Source organism: Microcebus murinus, chromosome 3, assembly GCF_040939455.1.
Source record: "Microcebus murinus isolate Inina chromosome 3, M.murinus_Inina_mat1.0, whole genome shotgun sequence".
In the NCBI taxonomy this organism is placed as follows: Eukaryota; Metazoa; Chordata; class Mammalia; order Primates; family Cheirogaleidae; genus Microcebus; species Microcebus murinus.
In genome coordinates this window covers 93,678,325-93,701,580 of record NC_134106.1, presented here as the reverse complement: position 1 = coordinate 93,701,580, position 23,256 = coordinate 93,678,325, and the positions used below count along the sequence as shown (strand labels likewise).

At 41.9% G+C, this 23,256-nt stretch overlaps 1 pseudogene; it reads right to left on the bottom strand.

Moving 5' to 3' along the window:
* Nucleotides 1-878: 878 nt before the first annotated feature.
* Nucleotides 879-1,377, bottom strand: LOC105856178 (large ribosomal subunit protein uL14-like; annotated as a pseudogene).
* Between the last annotated feature and the right edge of the window lie 21,879 nt (nucleotides 1,378-23,256).

Genomic DNA, 23,256 nt, shown 5'->3' with positions numbered 1-23,256 from the left:
GTTTTCAACTTCAAGTGAGTTGGAGTCAAGAGAGAAAAATGACAGTGGCCTGGGACCCAGTGCACAGGATGGGGAGCACTGCTTGTTTTGATGCCCAAATTTTCCCATGTTTGGCCAGTGCCGCCTTTCAAGCTGGCTCCTCTGTCCTTCCACATGTCCCCATCATTGTTTGAACATTTCTTTATTTTTTATTTTTGTTAACATTTTTAAACATTTGTAAAAATTTAAAATAAATCGGAATTTATTGCTCACAAGTCTGGACGCTGGGAAGCCCAAGATTGAGAGGCTGGAATCTGGCAAGGACCTTCGTGCTGTGTCCTCCATGGCAGAAGGCAGAAGGGCAAAGAGAAGGCAAGAGAGAGAGCAAGAGTGGGGCCGAACTCACCCTTTTATAGGAAACCTGTTGGGTCGAAGTGGTCTGTTCTTGGTTCTTAATGTGCTGTTGGCTGAATAATGAACAGGCACACCAAAAGCAAGGCAAACATGAAACAAAGTTCATTGAGGAAGGATAAGATAGGTTCACAGAGCAAGAGCAAGATACATTCGCCGTAGATGATGAACGGACCCCTCTGTTGTAACAAAAGGGCCCATTTCCTTACTTCTTAGGACAACAAGGTGTTCCAGGCTCATCTTGTACTTCTCTTGTTTCAGTCGTGGAATCAGACTCTTCCTCAAGGAGCCCTGATTCCTTTTACTGGAAGATGATATCTATAGAAACTAGATCTGGACACTAGGTGTTCTCATTGTTTGGGGGATATTGTTGTTCCCAGGCACTCTCCGTGGACAGGGCAAGGTGATTGTGTTCATATATGTACATATACACACATATATATACATATTTTTTCTCTCTCATATATTCACATTTACACCTCTCACTCTTTTTTTTTTTTTTTTTTTACAAGCAAATACTTTTTAATGGTTTTTACAAACATACTGGAGAATCATGCAATCCTGCCAGCATTGGACGCAATCCTGGGCCACAAGTCTGCACACTCCTTTGCAACGGGTCCTGTAATGGCAGAACTTTTCGTCTCACCTTTATTATTTACTATGACCCCTGCATTATCTTCAAAATAAAGAAACACACCATCTTTTCTCCAGTATGACTTTCGTTGTTGAATTACCACTGCCGGATGTACCTTTTTTCTGAGCTCTGGTTTGCCTTTCCTAGCTGTGGCCATCACCATGTCATCCACACCAGCAGCAGGAAGTCTGTTCAGTCGTCCCTTGACTCCCTTCACAGAGATGATAGATATACAGATTTTGGCTCCTGTGTTGTCAGCACAGTTGATCACAGCTCCTACCGGAAGACCCAGGGAAATGCGGAATTTAGCACCACCGGAGGACGGAGGACGCACCACGTCCTCGCTTCGACATCTTGAATGCCGGAAACCACATCTACATCTCTATCTCTATCTATGTTTCTATCTTCATCATCATCATTGTCCTCCAACATCTACCTTCTTACCTATCACAAACCATGAGCTCACATTGACGCCCTCAGTTCCCGTCTAACAAAACAGAGTTCATTCTTGTTTTCTCCATTTTAATATTTATAAGTTCCTTCTGCGGCAGTGATAAGCTTGCTGCCCGTTATTCCTAATATGTTTCCTTGGCGGATCAGTCACCCGGCGTGTAACCCAGCTCCACTGCCGCAGCTGCTCCTTCCCTGTGCAGGTGACGCCCTGCCCTGCAGGAGCCCAGACGCCTGCATGGGGCTGCTGCTGCCACTCGCCCCAGCCCTGCATGGAAGCTCTCCTCACTCGGCCTGGGCTCACACACCCCGTGCTGCACCGGCCCCACCTACGAACACGCTCTCTCCTGTATAATTATTATTTTCTATTTCTTTAATTTTGTTATTGTGATTAAAATATGCATAAGATGAAATGTATCATTTTAAGTGTACAGTTCAGTGGCATTAACATTTCACATTGTTGTGCAACCATCACCATCGTCCATCTCCAGAACTTTTTTATCATCCCAAACTGGACCTCTGTACTCATTCTATAATACCTCCTCCTTCTCCTCTCACCCAGCCCCTGGCGATTATCATTCTACTTTCTGTCCCTATGAATTTAATTACTCTAGGTACCTCATATAGGTGGAATCATACACTATTTATCCGCTTGTGTCTGGCTTATTTCGCTTAGTGTAATGTTTTCAAGGTTCACCCACATGCCCACTTTCACCATGTCTGTTCACCATAGTATGGGAAGTCCTAGCCAGAGCAATCAGCAAGAGAAAGAAATAAAGGGCATCCAAATTGGAAAAGGGGAAGTCAAGTTATCCCTGTTTGAAAGAATCAATATTGTTAAAATGACCATACTGTGCAAAGCAACCTATAGATTCAGTGCAATTCCTATCAAAGTCCCAATGCCATTTTTCACGGAATTAGAGAAAACAATTCTAAAATTCATATGAAATAAAAAAAAAAAGAGAGCCTGAATAGCCAAAGCAATCGTAAGCAAAAGGAACAAAACTGAAGGCATCACATTACCTGACAACACATAAAAGATGTTCAACATCACTGATCATTTGGGAAATGCAAATAAAAACAAAAATGAGATACCACTTTACACCCATTAGGATGGCTATTATCATGTGCTTGTTGGCTATTTACACATCTTCTTTGGGGAAATGTGTATTCTATTCAAGTTCTTTGATTTTTTTTTTAAATCAGGCTTTTTTGTTGTTGAGTTGTAGGAGTTCTTTATATATTCTGTATATTAATCCCTTATCAGATTTAGGACTTGCAAATATTTTCTCCCATTTTATTAGGTAGCCTGTTCACTTTGTTGGTAGTGTCCTTTGACACACACAAGTTTTTAATTTTGATGAAGTCCAATTCATTTATTTTTATTTTGGTTGTCTATGCTTTTGGTGGCATATCCAAGAAATCATTGTCAAATCCAGTGTCATGAAACTTTTGCCCTATGTTTTCTTCTAAGACTTTTATAGTTTTAGCTCTTATATTTATGTCTTTGATCCATTTTGAGTTAATTTTTGTATGTAGCATGTATTATTTTATTTTATTTTATTTTTTGAGACAGAGTCTCACTCTGTTGCCCAGGCTAGAATGCTGTGGTGTCAGCCTAGCTCACAGCAACCTCAAACTCCTGGGCTCAAGCAATCCTCCTGCCTCAGCCTCCTGAGTAGCTGGGACTACAGATATGCACCACACCATGCCTGGCTAATTGATTCTATATATTTTTAGTTGGCATGTATTATTTTAAACTCAAAATTTGTTAATACTCTCCATAAGCATAGTTTTAAAAGATGAGGCAAAGTCATCTTAAGAATTATTTTCAGATCTTCAGGATGCTTATCAATTTTTGCTTTTATAATTTTATTGCAAAACCCCTCAAACATACCCCAAAGTTTGATTTTTCTAATATCTGAGCTGCTGGTGGGAGACAGCATGGTTCAGTTGAGGAGAGCAGGAGCAATGGAGACCAGGAAGTTCTGCTGGTGCATGGAGGGGTGGAGTGAGGAAGTATTGTAGGTTGGTTGTGTGCCTCTAAGTCTTTAGCATCAGTTGGTGAGAACCATGTTCCTTCCTGTCCCCCAGCTTCCGCTTTATTTACTGCTCATCGCTCATTTACTGGTGGCCTATGGAGTCTTAGTCTCTCATGACTATTTTGTGGCCATGGCGCAGGCCATTTGTTCTCTGGGTGGCGCCAGTGGTTTCGTTGGAGCCTTGAGGCCCAAGGCCACTCAATAGCAGCACCCCTTGAACTGTTGAGCAGGGAGATGAGCACTTCCAGGAAGGAAATGGCATTCACTTTGTAACCCATAATCGAGGGCAATGATTTTTCTCAGAGACATCTCCCAATTAGGGTTTGTAAGGAAGTTCAAATGAGACAGCTTGCTATTCTCTGATTGATTTAAAAAAGCAAAAAGATTTGCTCGTACCAGATTTCCTCTATAAGGAAGGTTAGTGGAGAAAGTGGACTATTGCACTGTTAGAGCTGGAGGAATTTTGGAAATATCATCATTAATGTTTTTCAGACAATTTTAGTAACGAAATTTTTTTTTATCCAGGTGTGATCAATCAAATGATCAACAGCATGCCACACCCTGCCTGGTTTAAGAAGCATTGACCTAAGAATCGGGAAATGTGAGTTCTGGACCTGTCCACATCAATGACAAGCTGGGTGACCCTGGACATCAGGTCTTTGTCTGGGCCTTAGTTTTAGGATATTGAACTATGTAAAGAGTTTTTAGCAGAAGGAAGAGAGAAGCTTAAGCAAATAGGTTTTTCTTATTTTTATGTACTTATGAGTACATAAGTACATAGAAATCCTAATGTACATAAGTACATTAGCAATCCTGGTAGGGCTTATTTTATGGGTAGGTCTTATTTTCGGGGAAACACGGTAGCAGGATTTCTAAGCATTTGCGCAATATAAACCCTACCCCAAAAATAAGACCTAGTGATGGGCGTGGCTACGCAGCGTATCTGCACAACCCATGCATTTCATTGCCGAGCAGCCCTTCTCATCTGCCCTATCGTGACAGCTACTATCCCAGAGGTGACCGGAAAGGTGTGGGCAGCCCCACCAACAAGGTCGGCTCCCGCTGTCAGGTCCTGGCCATCCTGTGCGTGCTGCAAGCTGAGGCTGTGAGGGGAAAGTCTCCTCAGTGAAGTGAGGAGCTGGACACTCTGCTCTAGGTATTGTGTGTCCCCAGGGGGAAGAAGGAACGCTGTGGCTGCCATTTTACTCAGCACCGTGGGCCTCTCTCACCCCCCCACAAACACCGGGGGATAGATCAAATAATGATTCCTGCAGGAATCACTGCCCATCTGCAGACTCTTGATATTGCAATAAACAAGCCATTCAAAGACCATTTGCGCATGGAAATTAACGACTACATTGAAAATAGAATAACAAGAAATCAGCGTGGGAACTTTGTGAAGCCTAGCCTGCAAGAGGTCGTGATTTGGGTGAAGAATTCATGGGATAAAATCACTGACAGTGTTGTTTCCAATGCACTCTGAGCAGGATACATGGATAAGAGCTGCTCATTTAATGAGAGCTCTATTGCTTGACATGAGAGATTGGGGCCAATCGTTCTAAAGGAAATAGAGTCGCAAGAAATTCAGGATGGAATTCGGGGTTTGAAGAGTTACGATGATGTTCCAGAAGAAGACGACTTAACTATATTTGAATAAATGTAGATTGTTATACTGTACTTAAAAAAAAAAATAACACATCCCCTGAAAATAAGCCCTAGGGTGTCTTCTGGAGGAAAAATAAATATAAGACCCTGTCTTATTTTCGGGGAAACACGGTAGGGATGAGAAACAGGAAAACAATGAAAACTCATCTGAAATGGAGACTCATACAAGCGGATGGAGCATTCCATTTACCAGAAATTCTGCATTAGAATTTCTTTTGCAAAAAGCAAGGGTTTCACAAGCTCCTTTCTGTGAGGAGTGAGAGTGAGCTGGGCAGTGGGAGGCCCTGGTTCTCCTGGCTGGAGGAAGCAGCCCTACAGCAATGGCTACTGCTTGCTGGGAGGGCGGCAGGTGGGAGCAGGTGACAGCCGAAAGGCAGTGTGATGGAAGGGAAGGACAAGAAAGCTTTCTGGGCCTCTGTGATGACTGGGAAACTGGGAAAAGCAAAGAAGAGCCCCTAGGGCTCAATATCAGTGGGGAGACTTTGGGAAATGTTTATAGCTGGAGAAGAAAATTTTTAGCAGTCATTGTCAGAGAATTTTTTTTGGGTCTACTGCTGTACGAGGGAGAGAAATATAATAGCGTGGGGAGAGAGAATGACCCTAAGAAATGGTCCTCAAAAGACATTTAAAATATTTTATGGTGCATTTAGAATGCAGTGTCCTTCTTTGCCATTTTTTCAAGAGTCTGAGTGAAGATTTGAATAGGTTTAAAACATTTTTTTTTTTTTTTTAGCTGTTGGACTCTGATTCTTTGAAACATAGAAATTACAACATGCATAGCCTTTAATTGTGTTTAAAATACTTATGCATAGTGACCTGAAGGTGATTGGAAGGTATGTAGGCCAGGGGCACTGGCTGTAACTCCACTGAAGGAATTAGCACCTGTAACAAAGCAGTGTGTTAATTTGAAGCAGCAGTGGTCAGAAACCTATAAAAATATGAGTGAGATGTGCAACGTTTGTGGGATGGTCACACTTGAAGCTGTGACTCAAGGGGGGAGGGGAGGCATGGGCAATATAGGTAACCTTAACACTTGTATCCCCATAATATGCTAAAATTAAAAAAAACAAATAGAGTGGCAGAGAGGCCTGTGTCTCATTCATCTCACTATTCTCTGTCTCTTCTCACAGTCGGTGGCTGGATGAGTGAGGGAAGTCTCTTTGGAGGCTTCTCAGTGTCGGTCTACTGGTATTCTCTCAATCCCCAATCCTAAGCTCACTTTGGAATCTGAAGTCCTAGCTTTCCACCCACTCTGCCCTGAGGCTTATGTTCAAATGTACAGTTGTTGATCACCAGCCTCTGCCCTGATCACTCAGTGTCCATGCAGGTCCAGTTGATAAATATTTAGAATATCACCCCCAGCTTACCCTACTTTCCCCAAGCCTGCTAGCTAGGAGCCAAAAATCTATACCGAACATACGAGGTGATGAACATTCTCTTGCAAAAGCTGTTTAATCTGCATAGTTTGGAATGCTGGGTGCAATTGTGCGGTGCAGTTGGGAGGTTGGGCTTGTTAAACTGGCAGACCAGATTCATATTTCGTATAAGAGATGAGGCATATCACTAACTAGTAGTTGAGAAAAACCATTCATACAATATTCAGGCCACATTTCTATGTCTAGACCCTGTATTCTTGCCTCGCAGGTTTTTGTTGCAAGACCTGGGTTCCAAATGGAAATACAAGTATCTTAGAAGGCCCCTAAGTCTGCCGGCCCCAACCCCCAGGCCATAGACCAGTACCGGTCCATGGCCTGTTAGGAACTGGGCTGCACAGCAGGAGGTGAGCAGCTGCAAACGAGCAAAGCTTCTTCTCCATTTATAGCTGCTCCTCATCACTGGCATCACCGCCTGAGCTCCGCCTCCTATCAGATCAGCAGCATTAGATTCTCATAGGAGCGTGAACTCTACTATAAACTGTGCATGTGAGGGGTCTAGGTTGCGTGCTCCTTATGACAATCTAATGCCTGATGATCTGAGGTGGAGCTGAGGTGGTGAGCTGGAGAATGGCTGCAAATACAGATTATCATGAGCAGAGAGGTTGACTGCAGACACCATAATAAATCAATTGCTTGCAGTCTCATATCAAAACCCAGTGAGTGACTGGTGAGAATGTAAGAATAATAGAAATAAAGTTGACAATATATGTAATGTGCTTGAATCATGCCAAAACCATCATCCCATTCCCCTCACCCTGGGTCCGTGGAAAAATTGTCTTCCATGAAACTGGTCCCTGGTGCCAAAAAGGTTGGGGACCACTGCCCTAGGTGATAAATATTATGAATAAATTTTGCATTCATCACATTTTCCCCTTCATCCATCCCATTTTTGAAATTATGCTATTGATAATGAAAGATGTAACCGCATAGTGAGTGCTCAAACAAATTTGACAGATTTGTGAGTTGAGTTGTCCTCAAGGGGCTTAGTCAGGCTTCTTGATTGCAAGTGATGAAATTCTACTGGAACTAGTTAGGTGAAAGAGGGAATTAGTTTTCCTGGGTGGAAGGGAATGGAGGTATATAACCTGGGAAAACTGAAGCCAAGGACTTTGTTTGGGCTTGACTTCTTTCTGGATGTCAGATTCAGTTTCACTACAACATCCAGCCTTTTCAGGAGAGAGTGTGGTAATTAGTAGCTTCCAGACTCGTATCTTCCCAGTGTAGCTTAAGAAGAAAGGACTCTTATCCCAATTCCAGTTCGAGAAAATCTGTGTAAGAATTTTGATTGGCCAGGCCTGGGTCAAGTGACTAGTTCTTAAACCAATCACTATGCTCTACCAGGTTAAGGTATTAAGATCTGCTCAAGATAGATCCAACACTTACCTCTGTGACCAGGAGATCAGGGTTTTATAACCAACCCACTGATCCAAGGGGGTGGAATTGGAGGAGAGAACTGTTCACTAAAAGAAAAGTAGGAAGATCTCCCAGGTGATAGAGGAATACTGACCAAGAGAACTGTTGCTCACTTTACACAGAAAAAAATTAAAAAATCCAGCTGATCGAATTGGCGGTATTGACTCTTAGTGCATTAGTTATTTAAGTTAGCAAGATCAAGCTAGATGGAGGAGCCAAATTTTGAGAAAATATAAGTTGAGCTGACTGCTAAAGGGGGTGGAATTTGGATGCAGAGAGGAGAAGAAAGAGGGTGAGGGAAGAGAAATAGATCAAATTAAAAGAATAAGTAAGGAATGGTGTTTGGAGAAATAATAAAACACTAACAACAATAAGAACAAAAACCCGGCAACTAACATTTACTGAGTACTGACTATGTGTCAATACTGTGGAAAGCACTTTACATGGATCATCCCACAGAATCCTCATAACTCTTGAGACAGTCATTACTAGAGCAAAGGAGGAGGGAAGGTGTGAGTCAGAGAGCAGAGGGAAACATATCTTGTATAAGAGATGAGGCATATCACTAATTATAATGGGGAAAAAACATTCATGCAATATTCAACAAGTATTTATTGAGCCCTGATTAGATTCCAGCCAGTGTGCAACTTTGCTTTATAACATTTTAAAAATTTTTCTTGTAATTTGCCTCTGGCAAGCTTTGCCTTTAATTTCCTATATTAGTCAGGTTAAGATAAGTGATGCTGCATTAATAAAACATCCCCTTCCCCCAAAATCTTGGTGGCTTTAATAAAGCAAGATTTGTTTCTTGTTCACTCAAATCCAGGACTTGAGCTTCTGGGCACCTTTCCAGGACAGAACATCCCAATGGTGGCATCTCCAGCTCATCGCAAGGCCTCTGATTCCTATGTAATGATCTCAGCAGAGGAAGAGAACATGGAGGGTTCAAATCAAACTTGTCACATGACCCTACCTAACAACAAAGAAGGTAAGGAAGTGTAATCCTTCTGCATGCCTGGATGTGAGTGCACACTACACATCTCCTCTTTATTTCTGGAGCAAGATATTTGAGATACTTGGTTACTTCCTTCTTCCCTCCCTCCCTATCTTCCTTCTTTCTCTTGCTGTCATTTGTCTTCAGGATTGACTTTAGAGTTAGGCTCTAACATGTTCAAGTTAGGCCTTGAACATGACTTCCAGAGACCTCTGGGTAGCTGACCTTTGTTTTAGTTCCATGGCTTTAAATTCAGAAAGTGTAACAACTGGGCCAGGCTGCATTAGCCTGGGGAGGCTGAGGGTGATTAATGACAATGCTCGTGTTTAGCTATACATGAACTAGTGTACTGTATTTTCAATCACATTGTGCATTGCATAATTTTAAAGATTGATGACATGCTGCTCCTGGTGCAGTGGTCTCCAGGAGACATCCAGAACTGATCCAGGCTGGGGTGAGGGCAGCTTGCATGACCAGAAGTCAGACTTCCTTAGCAACGGATCCCTTAGCAACAGTGAGCTGGCTGGAAAAACCTGGTTTCCAGGAAGTGGGCATCTTCTGCAGAAGTGCTGGTGATCCTTCTTCAGTGAGTCCTGATGGAGCTGCCTTTCTTCTGTACCTTTAAGATAAGAATTTTTGTTTGTTTTACCCAAGTAGTGTCTCTGTGCATTTGTTCTGTCACTCTGAACTTACTCTACAGCTGTTAATACAGTGCTTTTCCCTGCCCTTTCTCTCTTTCTTCCTTCTTCTCTCCCTTTCTTCCTCTTGCTTGTCTTTTTAAAGAACTAAATTATAGGCATTGTGCTAAATGCTGGGATCTTAAAGATAAATGGGATATATTTACTTGCTTAAAGGAGTTATGTGAGGTCAGGAGAACTCATATGCTGCCTCTTTTCTGCAGACAGGTTTCTGGTACTCTGGGATGCTGCCCAGTGTTCAAAGGAAATGTGTTATCTCATTGAATAATAGAGGTGAAACAAGGGCTTAAAAAAAAAGTCCCAGTGGCCAGAGGCCTGAGACCACTTGCCTGGGGACAAGGTTAAGCTGGAATGAGAGTCCATAGAGGGGAGACTGGCTGAGGGGGGGTGAGCCGACCGACCCTAAGAAACACCAATAGCAGGAGCCCACGCTGCATGAAGCCCAACAAAGGAGGTACCCAGGAATCGCATGGCATAGAATTTCAGTTGTACAATTCTGGAATTCAAATTGTCTGCAAAGTTTCCCAGGAAATAATAATTCTTTTGTAAGTCTTTATGGTTGGCATATCCTGTATATGACTCTTAATCAATTATGCATTTTTTTTTTGTTGCTTTGAAGTGATAATTTCCCAGAGTACCTTGGTGACTTCTTCATCTGATGGAAGAGGATGTGTGCACCATCCTGCGATTGCCTGAGTTGTTTCAAACCCCACTCCTGCGTAGTCCTTGGAGTCATCAAGGGAAGTGATGGAGATAGGAAGCCATGTTATTCTAAACACCTTAAGGGATTTCATATCCAAGTTCGCCCACCATTAGGCAGCACAGACACATGAAACCATGACATTCATTTTCTTTTGTTAAGAATATATTGGCAGGATAAAATAATGGTTAAAAATCTGGCTTCTGAAATCAAAAGGTTTGAATCTTGGTTTGGCCACTCACCATTTGTGTGACTTTGGGAACACAACTCTTTGAGCCTGGATTTTCTCATCTGTAAATGGGGGGAAATAATGGTCCTGGATCTCATAGAATTATTGTGAGGATTGAATGAGTTAATGCATAAGAAGCACTTAGCATAGAGTCTGGCATTTAATAAGTGCTCAAGTCACACTGACATATTTTTGTTATTATTATTTTAATTGAAATATATCAGTTGTACATATTTGGGCTTTCATTATTAATAAGCCTTATCTTATGCTATTCATGGAGAGGACAGATGTTAATCTGTGTTTTTGTTTAATAAAACTTTGGGAAAGGAATAAGTCCTTAATAAAAAGCATTTATTTATCAGTTTGAATCCATCAAAACCTGGGGTCTACTGGAAAATGGGCTACGCATCTACTTGCCATCAAATTGGTACTGACAGACTAAAACTATGGTGCTCAAAAAATTGTAGTGTTCAACCTGGATTTGGGGGGTGAGATCCACATCTTAAGGATGTGATAAGCATTGTTGGGGGAAAAGATTACCTCTATCCCTTTTTAGGGAGAGTCAAAGATACACACTGTAACCAAAATGTCTAAAAAAAAATTGTTATTGGGAGGTGAACAGGTAGAAGGGGGGAGAAGGTGAAGGGTCCACACTTTCATGGTGGGTGCAGGGCGCACCACTTGGAGACTGGACATGCTTGAAGCTCTGGCATAGCGGGGTGGGGAGGGGGGGCAGGGGCAAGATATGTAACCCTAACAATATTTGTACCCACAGAATTTGAGATAAAAAACAAACAAACAAACAAAAAAACCTGGGGTCTAAGTAGGAGAAATCATAATGGAGATTTTGGTGGTGAAAAGAAGGAACAACTCTCCCATACCATAATGTAGAGACTGCGGGCTGTGAACGAGGAATTTTGTTTGACCTGGACAGTGTTTGTTTTGTTTTCAACTAGATTTAGCTGCTAACATTTAAGAGCCAGGAGATTTCACATAAAAATTAGCATCCCTTTTTGGGCTTGTGTTTAGCCTGTTTTATTCTTTTATGTTACCTGCCTGTGGTTGGCAGAATAATGGTCCCCCGAAGATGTCCCATTTCCTAATTCCTGGAAGCAGAGAATACGTTGGGTTATATATGGCAGAGGGAAATTTAGTTTATAGATTGAATTAAGGTTGCTCTTCATCTGACCTTGAACTAGAGAGATTGTCCTGGATTTTCTGGATGAGCCCAATATAATCACAAAGGTCTTTATAATTGGAAGTGGCTGAAGAGTAGAGTCAGGGGGAAACTGGTTGGGGAAGAATGTCGGGAGAGATGCAGCATTGCTGGCCTTGAAGATGGAGGATGAGGCTGCGAGCCAAGGAGTGTATGTGGTCTCTAGAATCTAGGACAGGAAAAGAAATAGATTCACTCCTAGAGCCCCTGGAAAGGAATGCAGCCCTGCCAACACCTTGATTTTAGCTCAGGGGGGGCCTGTCTTGGACTTCTAACCTACAGAACTATAACATATTTAATAACAAATTTGTGAAGTCATTACATTTGTGGGGACTTGTCATAGCAGCAATAAAAAGGAATACACTGCCTTATTCCTGCTGGATAAGACTATTTTTGCCTCCTTTTAATCTTCATGTTTTGTATGTAATTCTTTTGAGGTTCTTAGTAATCCTGACAAAGTCAATAAGCCCAAAAGAGTTACAGAAGCTCCCTGGTGGCCCTACTGAAAACGCAGAGGCAGGATGCTTGCTTCCTCTAACAGCAGGCATGTGTGCTGGCATTTGTAAAGGACTTTCAGCTGCATAAGAGAATGGCCCTTTTGATATTAAAAAAAAAAAAGGATTAAGTGATAGTAATTACTGTGGAATGCTTGTGTTCCTGCTGTTGGATTTTAGCAACATATTTTCATATAGTTGGAGTAGTTCAGTATTTTCCTTAAAGAAAAATTGCTTGGTCTAGATGGATAATTTCACATAGGAAGGGAGGAACTTGTCTGAGAAGGTATATTTTCATTTTCTGTGCACAAATGACTATAGGAACCCTCTGAAGGAACTAGGATCAAGAGTGGCAGGAAGAAATAGAATTCTTACAAAGGGACTCTGGGGTGAGGGGAAAAGAAAGCCCTTTGGGAGCAGATATCATGGGGGCCCAGGTGTGCATTAGAGATATGGAAGGATGTGAGTTCTACAGGCAGGGTTGCAGCCAGGGCACCTTTGGGCCAGGTGCATGTTTTAGAAGAGAGAGCATGTGTAGTTTCAGTGTATCCACGCTTCACTGAGGAGGCCTTTGGGCAGGGCCTACCTTGCAGAATTAGACATGGCAGCCCTGTCTGTTGGGGGTTTGTAGAGACATAAGTAAGACTCCTTCCCAGTCCTGAGATCAGGACCATTTGAAAGATGGATGTGGGACTCAGCAAGATGGAGCTAGCAATTCCACTTCAGGGTGTATACCCAAAAGAATTGAAAATAGGGAGTCAAGTGGATATTTGTACATAGCAGCATTGTCCATAGTAGCCCAAAGGAGGAAGCTACCCAAGTGTCCGCTGACAGATGAATGAATAAACATACAATAGAATAGTATTCAGCCTTACAAAGGAAAGGAAGGAAATTCTGACACATGCTGCAACATGGATGAACCTTGAAGACATTATGCTAAATGAAATAAGCCAGTCACAAGAAAACAAATGCTGTGTGACTCCACTATTATGGGGTACCAGAGTAGTCAGAACCATAGAGACAGAAAGTAGGGCAGTGGTTGCCAGAGGGTGGGGAGAGGAAAGATGCAGAGTTATTGTTAATGGGCACAGAGCTTCAGTTTGGGACGATGAAAAGAGTTCTGGAGACGGATAGTAGAGGTGGTTGCACAACATGCAAAGGTACTTAGTGCCACTGAACTCTACAGTTAGAAATGGTTAAAATGGCAAATTTTATTTTATGTGTATTTTATCACAATTAAATAGAACAAAGAATAAAAAAGAAACATGGCAAACCTTTCTGCTTTTACTTCTAGTAAAAGTTGGGTTAGATGATCAGATGTGTGTACTTAGAAGTGTGGCCACAGAGGACTAGCACTCTTGCTTGAACTGAGCAACCCTCCTGTGGCCTCCTGCTTGCAGGACAAGAGTGGGTCTCGGAAGCTCAGCCTCACGGGTGAGCAAAGAAGGTGAGAGTAACAAGGCTAGCTGTCAGGCACGGCCCTTCACAGAGGCCTGGATGGATGTGCTCAGTCCTCCCTGTGTCTCCACACACTCTGATCAGATAGGTCCTTCTCCTCTTCTCTGGGACCAGAGACTAGACAGTGACGGAGGGGGAGGAAGATCAAAATACCCCTCCTGTAATTTCTACATTGTGTGGAGACAATGGAGACAATGGCAATTCTCTCCCCTCTACAGAAACATAAGGAGTGGAGAATAAATGTGTCCCCCGCCCCCGCCTGTATCTTAAGCTTGGGGTTGTGCTTGGCAAAGACTTCTTTCAAAATAAATGCCTTGGGCCCCTGGAGTAAGAGCCGCGCTGATGGAGGTGAAGCTCTCTATGGGATAGTGCTCTTGCTTTGTGCTCCTTTCCGCTCTTAATCTTGAACAAATTGTGATATTGACACGACCTCAGGATATATGGAATTGTGACCTGTACCACAATTTACTTATGCTGATTCACTCATTCTAGTCCATGTTCGCTCAAGTTTCTGAGTGTTTTCCTACTCCTGTGGGATGTTGGTGAGTTGCACAGGGTCTAGGAGAGGGGAAGACACTAAGATGGGGAGGGATGAGCCTGTCCCCCCTAGGCCTCTTTTCCATCTGTCCCCACGCCCCCAGCCCCCATCTGGTTACTGGCTCTCAACTTGGAAGGTCAGATGTTGGTAATGTTCAGAATGTTCCTTTAAGCAGAGAAGGTCTCCCTTGACACTTTTTTTTTTCTTTCACTGTTAAGATTTGGGAACACTAAGACTCTTCAAATATAAAATCTTATAATCTGATTCTTTGATTGACACTAGATCCAGAAGTTTAAAATTCACTCCAAAGAGTAAAACTTGCCACTAAAAGGGATGCTTATAATTTCCCTTTGTATTTCAAACACATGTGACTTTAAAATTCTTTCCTTCCTCTCCAGCATTTGAGCCATAAAACTGAGCTTTCTCCTGACACATCCAATCCCCTCCTTCCGCGTGACAAATTTTGAATGCATTTTTCTAGACACATGTATATACCAGCATGATCTCCCAATGAAGTCTTAAAGCCAGCTTGACCGAGGACAGCAGCTTAGGGACTTGGAAACTGCTTGAACAGTGGTTTTCAGGGGTTTATTACATAAGCCCAGGTTCAAGTCTGACTGGTCTGGGAGGGGGCTGGGAGAAGTCCCCCATACATGGCCACTTGAAGCAGAGAGACTCTGACTCAAACACTCACCTGCCCTCCTCCTTCCTGTGACTAGTAATCCACGAGGTAGAAATAAAAAGATTGTGGGACTTTGTACTGCCTAAGCAAAAAACAAGCAAAGAAAGAGAAAGTCTAATAATAATTACTTTTTGCAGAGGCAGAATTTACCTGAGGTCTCTAGGCAGAAAGAGGGGATTTCAGTTCCCAGAAAGGATGCTGCCAAAATAAGATTTGGAAAGCAAATCCACGGGCAGGGCTTAATGCACCAGATTTATGCACGCTGTCAGCTTCTGAGCAAAGTAATTATTGTCATTTTTCTGCCTTGAGCTACTGCCTCTGGTTTCTGGGAATAGGGCTAGAATATTTCCCACCTGGTGACATTTATTACCACCACCGCCCCCTCATAGCAAAGCTCACCCTAAGTCTCCAATCCTCCCAACCCCCACTAAATCTCACGTTTAAAAAGAGCTTCCAGCCCTGTTTCCAATTGTTAACGCAAAAATGAATCAGGTGACAAAGATTCATTTTTGCAATATTGTATTGAGGTAGATTTCCATGTTTCAGGTATTAAGTGGTGAGAAATCGTTGACAGTTTCAGATCCCAGTAAGCATCTGGGCTAAAAGAAGGTGGGAGGCTGAGTGCGCAGTCCCAACCTCTGTAGAGCAGACAGATCTGTGGAGTGGCCCCGGGACAGATTCTTGGGCTGATGAATGTGTCGTGCTGGGGAGGCATTGCCCCGAGAAGATGGATTTACTGGAGGTGAAGTTCTCATCTGTGTGTGTATGTACATCAAATCCCTGCCATTGGCCCTCTGTCCTAGTCTGTCTCTGGCCCAGAACTGGTGACTGTTTGGCACTCAGGTATTCTTTTCTGACTCTATGAGTTGAGAGTGGTCAGTAGAGTGGAAGTCTACAGATGAGTAAGTAATAGCTGGTCAGTGCTCAACTCTCAGAGATGGAAAGCAGCAGCTAATGTTGGCCTTGGTCCCCTTCCATCACTGTCACCATCCTCATCTTCATCTTCATCATTATTGTCATTGCCTTTGTTGTCCTTAGCATGATGACCATCATTCCTAACATCGATCAAGAGTCTCCTCTGTCCATTGCTGAGCCAGGCACTCCAGGAGTATGACTGTATTTAACTCTTACAACACTGCAGATTAGATATTATTATTCCCATTTGGCAGCAAAGCGACTGTGGCTCAGTGTGACTGAGGATCTCACACCAGATTGCAAGGCGAGTGACAGGCCAGAAGACTTCAACACAGGCTGGGCGCAGTGGCTCACGCCTGTAAATCCTAGCACTCTGGGAGGCCAAGGTAGGAGGATTGCTCAAGGTCAGGAGTTCGAAACCAGCCTGAGCAAGAGCGAAACCCCATCTCTACTATAAATAGAAAGAAATTAATTGGCCAACTAATATATATAGAAAAAATTAGCCGGGCATGGTGACACATGCCTGTAGTCCCAGCTACTTGGGAGGCTGAGGCAGCAGGATTGCTTGAGCCCAGGAGTTTGAGGTTGCTGTGAGCTAGGCTGACGCCACAGCACTCACTCTAGCCTGGGCAACAAAGTGAGACTCTGTCTCAAAAAAAAAAAAAAAAAAAAAAAAGACTTCACAGATGTTTGATTTCAAAGTCTATATCCTCAATACCATACCATGTGGTCTCTCTTAAAGACTAAGCTAACTATTGTTCCAAACAGAGATTTTTGTCGAGCTCCAAATCAGTAGGATTGGTAAAGCTGGATTAAATAAAAAACTTTTTTAAAGCTGAATGCTAAAATGAAACAATGGTCTCCTTTCCCTAAGCTCATTACAGGTATTAATAAGTGTTTGGCAATTTAATTAGGGCACACTTTAGCCTTCATTGCAGTCAGTGAAATACAAATATTTTAGAACTTGACCTTATTGTATGGTTTTGTGTTGCTTTGACCCCTTGCAGATCCACCTGTAAGCCCCTTCAGGTGGATCTGCAAATGACGAGTTTGCACTGAGTTTTCCTTCTTCATAATGGAGTATTCCCACATGTGACTGTTTCATCATACTAATTTTCTTGACTTCAAGGAGGGGATGAATTGGGGAGATTTTTAGCTCCTAAGACTTCATTAGAATCAATGACCAGGAAAGTAAAGCAAAACAACACAAAATTAAAACACAGAAAAACCTCGAAAAAGGCCATTGCTCACAGTTTCTGGATTTCAACTCTTCTGCTGGGAGAATGTGCATTGGAGGGTCTGTAGGAAATAAAAGCACTTGGGGTTGGGCTGGAACCCTGGGGTGTTACAAGGGGAGGCAGACCACATTGTGGTATAAAATATAACATTTGTGGCTCATAAAATTTTTCCATGAGCCATTTTCCTCTGAACTCTGTCATGGCTTCTTGACTTGCACAAGAGCTTGGTCTGTTCCCATTCATTTGCTCTATAACAGGAACGTTGGATTAAGGAATAAGGAAAAAAGTCCTTCTGGTGATAGGCTGAAAAGAGAAGGGGAGATTTGATTAGAAAAATGTTTAGGGGGAACATATGAATTGGTGTTTGCTCTGGTTTTAGCTCTTATTTAAAAAAACAAAAAATTTAACAAAATACCATAGAATAAGAAAAAAAAAATAAAAATAAAACATTGCTGCTAGGTGCGGTGGCTCAACCTCATAATCCCAGCACTTTGGGAGGCTGAGGCAGGTGCATTGTTTGAGTCTAGGAGTTCCAGACCAGCCTGAGCAAGAGTGAGACTCCATCTCTACTAAAAATAGAAAAATTAGCTGGGCGTGGTGGTGTGTGCCTGTAGCCCCAGCTTCTTAGGAAGCTGAGGCAGGAGGATCATTTGAGCCCAGGCGTTTGAGGTTGGTGTGAGCTAGGCTGACACCACAGCACTCTAGCCCGGGCAACAGAGTGAGACTCTGTCTCACAAAAAAAAAAAAAAAAAAAAAAAAAAAAAAAAAAAATGCCCTTAAAGGGTTGAGTTTTAAAAGTGAGAATCATTTTAACAAAGAAGAGAAAATTATTTAAAATTGTAACCGAAACATTAGCTAGTGAGTGTCTCTTGGTTCTAATAAAGTTTGGGAAATACGTTTTCTAAGTTAAGTTAAGAGAATGCTTACGTTCTCCTTACATATACCTGAAGTCCCTTTGGTGGTCTCAACTGTTCTGGATGTGTGCAAGGGGGTAGAAATTTAATCAATGCAGAAAACTAGTAGTTCAAGTCAAATTTTGAGCACTCCAAGGGGGCAGGAACTCCCCTGTCTCTGTCCCCCGATTTTCTTTCCTTCCGAGATGGCAGTGGAGCGGAATGGTTGAGGCACGCAGGGTCGGCAGACTTTTGCATTATTTACAGCTACTGCTGCAACTTAGTCAGTGAATGAGGCGCTGCAGAACTTCAGAAGTTCTCTAGCTTATGGGTTTAGATACAGTTCCTATTCTTTATGGTCCAAGATGATCTCCTCATCTTTTGTCCTACACATCCCTTCCCAAACCTTTTCCAAGACCCCTTCCTTAGGTGAAGCTAAGTAAGCCAAATGTTGCCTTATATCCAGTTTCCTTCATTTTCCTCTGTGTGTGTGTGTGTGCGTGTGTGTGTTTAATAAAAATGATAGTACCATACACTGGGGAGGGGGCCTTGTTACTATGGCAACTGGAGTTGTGGCTTGTGTTCTTTCAGTGTCCACTGGACCCTCTGCTCAGTTTGCTCGATCCTTTGTCGGGGGTTGTTTCTATGCTGCACCGCCCTTTTTAAGTTTTAAGTCATTCAGAACATGACGTACCTTCTCCTTATTCCCAGGATAATTAGTCACTGGGAGCCCAAGGACAAAGAGGTCTGAAAAAACCAGATTTGAGCTAGTTCTTTTTTTTAATTTTTTTTTTAAATTTCAGCATATCTTGGGGGTACAAAATGTTTATGTTATATATATTGCCCTTTCCTTAGCCGAGTCAGAGCGTCAAGTGTGTGCATCCTCCAGACAGTGCACACCACACCCATTAGGTGTGAATATGCCCATCCCCCCTTCCCCCTCCCATCTGCCAGACACCCGATGAATGTTACTACTATATGGACACTTAAGTGCTGATCAGTTAATATCAATTTGCTGGTGAGTACATGTGGTGCTTGCTTTTCCATTCTCATGATACTTCACTTAGTAGAATGGGTTCCAGCTCTATCCAGGAAAATATAAGAGGTGCTATATTACCATTGTTTCTTATAGCTGAATAGTACTCCATGGTATACATATACCGCCTTTTATTAATCCACTCATGTATTGATGGGCACTTGGGTTGTTTCCACATCCTTGCAATTGTGAGTTGTGCTGTTGACCAAGTTCTGTTTGCCCCTATGGAGTCAGGAAAACGCACTTTGGGATCATGTGTGCCTGTATCAAGCATCATGCCTCTGCCTGGCAGCATGGGTTCCTGAGGTTCCCAGTATGACCAAATCTTCCCTCAGCTGGCATCCCTTCCTTGCCCTGGACCCCAGAAGTCTCACATTTCTGATTTTGTTCATCGAGGTCGTGGGCTGCATTTTGCTCATGTTTGCCGTCCAGCACCTAGCCCAGGGCCTGGTAAATACTTGGTAGCAGTTGGAAAATATTTGTTGAATTGTGTATGAATAATCAATTCTTCTTTTTACCATCCTGAGACCTAAGTAACCAATCCATCAATTAACAAGTATTTATTAAACACCTATTATTTGTTGGGACCTAAGCTAATCCCTGGGAGTATAAGCAGGAGTGATTTTTTTTTTTTTTTTTTTTGAGACAGAGTCTCACTTTGTTGCCCAGGCTAGAGTGAGTGCCGTGGCGTCAGCCTAGCTCACAGCAACCTCAAACTCCTGGCTCAAGCAATCCTCCTGCCTCAGCCTCCCAAGTAGCTGGGACTACAGGCATTCGCCACCATGCCCGCCTAATATTTTGTATATATATTAGTTGGCCAATTAATTTCTTTCTATTTTTTATAGTAGAGACGGGGTCTCGCTCTTGCTCAGGTTGGTTTCGAACTCCTGACCTAGAGCAATCCGCCCGCCTCGGCCTCCCAGAGAGCTAGGATTACAGGCGTGAGCCACCACGCCCGGCAGCAGGAGTGATTTTTGAAAATCTTGACAACTAGCATGGGGTGGATAGTGGCCATTCAGGACTGACTTGGACCAGCTAGAAAAGATGGCTGTTGTAAATAAGGGCATATATGTACGTGCACATACTGGCTTAGTCTTGGCCCTAGAGACATAGTGCCAGAACACAGAGCCAATAAACAATGAAACTGGGATATACACTAATCTCCAACTGACTCTAAATAATGTTCTCTTAGATACTATCCTACCTTCCTCTAAGGTTGCAAGTAAGCTGTGGCTCAAGGAATGATCAAGTCTTGGGCAAGCCTGGATTTTGATAATGATATCTTTCAGTTCTCAAGAGTTAATGCGGATGTGCTCATTGCCTGGGTAAGAATCAAGGCATTTGCTATTGATCCTGAAAAAGCCTCTGTTCTTTTTTCATAAAGTGTCTCTGTAAGTGCAGCACATTGATTCCAGAGAGGCAATCTAAGCCAATTTTTTTTTAAAAAAACCATGAAATTATAGATTTTGTTAAAAACTCAAATCTATAAAGTCATTTTGATTTCTCATGATTGTGCTCTAACTGCTCACTCTCATCAACAGGAAGACCAAATGTTAACAAAGTACAGGAAGGTTGATATTATTGAAATATTTTATCTATGTGATGCTGAATTCTTTTACTAAAGCACTTAGTTTTCCCCTCAAATTCTGTGTTGTATATGTATTTAATATCCCAAAATTTATTTTTATGTTCCTCATATCACTTGAGAGTCGCACAAAACTGGCAACCAGGTTTTAGTAACCCTGTTTTATAGATAAGGAAACTGGGCCTCAAAAGGCTTAAGGTGGCCCAGGTTACACAGCTAGGGGGAGAAGAGCCCGCCTGCAAAATCATGCATCTATCTCCCACCTCCTCACTGCTGGGCAGTGGTGGAGTCAGTCAGCTGAATGTTCTTCATGAGTTACCCTCCACCATACTCAACGCAAGCCATTGTCAAGACTTCACAAAGGTGTCTTCATCTAGAACTCAGTAGCATGTCCAAAACCAAATCTGAGGTTCCTTCTGCATCTCTCAGCTGAACGAATGATACAAATTTCCACTCAATCATCTAAGCTGGAAACCACAGATGTTCTTGAATCTTTCACCATTCCATTCATGTCTTTGCTTCTGCCTCCTTCTACCTAAAACTCCATTTTTTCTTGTACCAAAATACTTATCAAACCTCATTGTTCCTATGTCCAGATCATCATCATCTATCATATAGACTGACATTAATTCAGTAGTCCCTTCACTATATAGAGTTAGGTGTCCCTGGTCTTTATTCTCTTTTAATTTAAAGGATGTAATGTCAAATTGTGGTGTCTAAGTCAGACTGCTTGGATTCAAATCATGTTTTCACCAGTAACTGACTCAGACTCCCTGAGCAGACTATTTCCCCCTAGTAGGGGAAAATAACAGTAAAAACCTTATTGAATTGTTGTGAACATTAAATGAGTTTATATGTGTAATGCCCTTAGAACAATGTCTAGTATACAGTGAACACTCATAATGTTAGCTATTATTATTACTCATCTTTCTTTTGGACATTGGATCAACCTTTCTAAAACCTAAATCCAATCAAATTACTTTCCTGTTTAAAAACCTTCAGTGGCTCCTAGAACCTATAGAATATCATTGCAGACACTTTTTTTTTTTCAAGTTCAAAATAGCTAGCCACTATTTATTGCATTTTACTTTATGTTTCAGGTACTTCAGTTATGATATTCAATCCTTTAAACGATAAATGGAATTATACTACAAATATTCTTTTACAACTTATTATTATTTTCCTACTTTAACAATTTGACTGGGAAAAATTTATATGTCAATATGTAAATTGACCTCATCCTATTTAAGGACTGCATACAAGTCTATGGTATAGGTGTTAAAATTTATTCTCCTAAATTTATTATTTCCCTATTGATGGATATATAAGTGGCGTGGTAGATTAAAAAATATGGCCACAATTCTTTACCCGTCTCTATATGCATGGCCCTTTGCAATGTGGTATTGCTGTTCCCTGCTTGAAAAAATGAAGTCTGTTTCTTTAAACCTAGATTCAGGGATAGCCTTAGGACTTCCTTGGGCCAATAGACTGGCAGAAGCCATGTCTTCTAGATTAATTCTTGGCCTCCTGAGTCCTCTCACTCTCCTTCTTGGAAGGCTGTTGTTAACTGTATTAACAAACTCCAGATGTTCTGCTAGAGGAAGAATGACCATGTGGGCAGGAGCAAGCCTCTGGGCCAGCTAGCACAGCAGCTGACCACAGAGATAGGAGCCAGCACAGCCAACACCAAGAAGAACTGTCCAGTTGAGCACAGCCAAAATTGTCAATCTCTAGGATTATGAACTAAAATAGCTACTGTTTCTAGTCACTAAGGTTTGGGCTTGTTAGGCACGCACTAAAAGCTAACAGGTACAGGTAGTTTCCGATTTTTTTCCAGTAAAATTATACTTTAGGGGTCATCATTGTCCCTTTGTCTTTATGCAAATATTTCTTTATGTTATATTTTTAATTGACAAAAGTTGTATATACTTATCACATATAACATGTTGATTTGAAATATATATACCTTGTAGAATGGCTAAATAAAGCTAATTAACATATGCATTACCTCACATACTTATCATTTTTTGTGGGTACAACATTTAAAATCTTCCTTAGAAATCTTCAACAATACAATATCATTAACTGCAGTCACCATGTTATGCACTAGAGCTCTTGAACTTTTTCCTCCTACCTAACTGAAATTTTGTATCCTTGTGTAAGTATTTCTGTAGTATGCATTCTGTGGTAAAATTTTTGGCCCTAGGCTATAAACCTTAAAAATTATATTTGGATACTGTCTTAGCAGACTAAGACAGTAGTCTTGTTAATGTTGCTATAGCAGAATACTTGAGGATGGGTAATTTATAAAGAAATGAAGTTTATTTGACTCATGATTCTAGTGGCTGGAAAGTTCAAGATCAGGCAGTTGCATCTGGTGAGAGCTTCCACTCATGGCAGAGAGTAGAAGGGGAGCCAGCATGTGCAAAGAGATGGAGTGGCTAGAGAGGAAGCAGGAGAGAGAAACTGAGGAAACTAGACTCTTTAAGAACCTGCTTTCTTGGGAACTAATTTATTCCTACAAGAGTAGGAACTCACCCATGCAGGAGG